Here is a 3035-nt window from a genome sequence, read left to right as displayed (position 1 = left end):
AAAAAAAGCCAAACACAGTGGCATTCATCTGTGATCTCAGGGCTGGGAAGGCACAGAATGTAAATCCCTGGAGCTTGCTCGCCACCCAGTCTAGCCAAGTCGCTGAACTTCTGGTTCAATGAGAGACCCTGAATCAAAAAATAAGGTGGAGAGTGATTGAGAAAGATACCTGACATCAACCTGTGGCATACACACACACACACACACACACACACACACACACAAAGTTCAAAGTCATTCTTGCATATATATGGAGTTCAAGGCCTGTCTAGAATACTTTGAGACCTTATCTTGAGAGGAGGGTGGGACTAATATAACTATGATCTTTTGAGGTGAGGCCTTTGAAAAATAATTATACTAGAATGGAGCCCCTTAAAGTGACTCTTGGTGATCTTATAAAAAGAGACAGAGAGACCATACCAACACAGATATAAATGGATTTATGCCATGATGTAAGATAGTCAACGGGAACCCTCACCAGAACCTGTGCCATGTTGTTTGAACTTCCAGCCTTCAAAATTGTGAGCTAAAGAGTCTCTTTTCTTTATAAGGTAGCCTGCCTCAGGTATTTCATTACAGTGATGAAAGATAGATTAACAGCATAGTACCTGTTTTCTAGAGACTTAGAGCTCAACAATTTAAGCTCTTGAAATTCTAGTTGTGGTTAGAAGAGATCCAGCCTTCTGGAGGAAAAGAACAAGTACAATCAGAATTAAGGTGCAGAAGAGCTTGTAACCTAGTCAGTTTGACCTATCTCTAGCCCTCTCATGCCTCCTGATGTGATGTCCTAAGGGGAGAGTATTGCTCATCCATTAACTCAGGGATCAAGGCTCTAACTCCTCATAAACACTTAGGAGATCTGAAAAGTGCATTCAACCACCTTAGGCCTCCTGAACTATCAGTGCTTTGAATCTGGGTATGGAAGTTACCTAATAAGAAGATCATAGAAAATAATTGCTTGTTAGTGCTCAAAGTATAAGACACCCCCACTTTTCCCTATGGCCTCTGGGTACGTGCAACAGATTTTAAAGTTCAGAATCCAGCTTACCAATCTTTGTACCATTTGCAAACTGGCAATTAAGTGTTAACAGAGAATTCGGGAAAATAGAGGATACTTCAAAGAGGGAAATGCAAGAGAGTAAACTCCACCCAAGCAGCCTCTTTTTGGCCTAAAGAACAAGGAACAGTCTTATTCTCAGCCCTGGTGTGAGTGATGTTTGGCAGAGTCTGCTGGCCACCACAGAGGTTACTGCCTGAGAACACATTCTGGAGGTGGAGCACTCAGGGGTGAGTTGTTTCTCATGGAGGTAGGGGAAGCATGCAAGAAAATTAAAGGGAGACCCATGACCTTAAAATTGAGAAAACTGTAACACATCTTAAGGTCTTTTTTAAAGAGTGGTTATAGGTAGATGCTGCATCGGAGGAAGAAAGGAGATGTATGCTTAGCATAATATTTAATTCATTCATTCATTCATCCATTTGTCCCTCCATCAATTTGTCCATTCATTCATTTCTTCATTTATTTGTACTACTGGGATCAGACCCAGCCCCTACACCTGCTCGGCAAGTGATCTACAGCCCTAAGCCAACATATAGATTCCTTACTGTCTGTCATGAGTGATAAGTTTTGCTTATAGATTCTAAGGTGTGATTTTATTTAGTCTTCTTTTTCTTTTGTATTTTTAAAAGATTTAAATTATTTTTATTTTTATTTATTTATTTAATAAAAGAAACCATTCAGACTGCATCCTCTCCCTCTAATCTCCCAAAAGAGAGAAGAACGATCATTAATGGCAAAAGGCAGTTGCAGTGAAGCAACACTAAGAGCTAGCTGGCTTCCTGCTCAGGAGAGAATGCTACGCCTCCTCCTTGTGGTTTCTGGTACTCTACACAGTCAGAGAAACTTCTCTAGTAATGAACTATAGAAATGGTCCCTGAAAGCATAGTCTTCTTCTTTTGGATTTTTGAGACAGCATCTTCCTGTGCAGCCCAGCTGGCTTCAAACTCATGGCCATCAGCCTCCCAAGTGCTGGCATTACAGGCATGCTCCACTATGCCTGGCTTTTACATTTAGTCTTAATTGCCATGTATTGTTGTTTTTTTAAAAAAAACATTTCTCATCTAGATTTCGTTCAGTTAAAAAAATGAAGGTCAGTGGTTTGAGGGACCTACTGTCACATGTCGTTGGTGCCCCTAAGCCTATGGCATGTTCATTTAGTTGGCAGACATCTTGCTCATCACTAGTCCAGGGGGTCTGGGCATTTGCCCTCATTGAACACATGGACTGGGTCTAGCCTGTATCCCCAGCAGAGAACATCATGGGAAACTTGCTGTGCCTCTGCAGGAGCCAGAAAGTGTGGGGCTCCAAGCTGCTGGGCCTCACCACAACTAATATTCCTAAAAAAGGTGGTAGACAATCTTCTAGCTGATGTATCAGCTATGTGATGGTTAATATTGATAGTTAACTTGACAGCATCTAGCATCTCCTAGGAGACAAGGCTCTGGGCTGGTGAAGGATTATGTTGATTAGGTTAACTGAGATGAGGGGACCCCCCCACCCCCGAGTATGAGCAGCACCATTCCAGGGGCTGGGGCATTGTATGAAAAGAAAGCTAGCTGAGTTTGCGCATTCATCACTTTCTGCTTCTGGACTGCAGCTGCAATGTGACCATTTGCCTCAAGCCCCTGCTGCCAGGACATCCCCTTCATGATGGACTGGACCCTGAAACTGTGAGCCAAAACGAACCCTTCCTTCCTTACCCGAGTATGAGCAGCACCATTCCAGGGGCTGGGGCATTGTATGAAAAGAAAGCTAGCTGAGTTTGCGCATTCATCACTTTCTGCTTCTGGACTGCAGCTGCAATGTGACCATTTGCCTCAAGCCCCTGCTGCCAGGACATCCCCTTCATGATGGACTGGACCCTGAAACTGTGAGCCAAAACGAACCCTTCCTTCCTTAACTTGCTTTTGTCAGGTGCTTTATCACAGCAACAAGACAAGTAACTAACACACCATTCCAAAAGAAAATAGTTTAC

General features: G+C 43.0%; 1 non-coding gene across 1 annotated transcript; it reads right to left on the bottom strand.

Moving 5' to 3' along the window:
• Positions 1-1732: 1732 nt before the first annotated feature.
• On the bottom strand, positions 1733-1950 carry LOC115068365. Its single transcript, XR_003847724.1, has one exon. It is a non-coding gene; the product is annotated as a small nucleolar RNA U3 (small nucleolar RNA).
• Positions 1951-3035: the final 1085 nt, after the last annotated feature.

Source organism: Nannospalax galili, unplaced genomic scaffold, assembly GCF_000622305.1.
Source record: "Nannospalax galili isolate Female #2095 unplaced genomic scaffold, S.galili_v1.0 scaffold7, whole genome shotgun sequence".
NCBI classification, from domain to species: domain Eukaryota; kingdom Metazoa; phylum Chordata; class Mammalia; order Rodentia; family Spalacidae; genus Nannospalax; species Nannospalax galili.
Note: the sequence above shows the minus strand (reverse complement) of the source record. Positions and strands in the feature narration are given on the sequence as shown.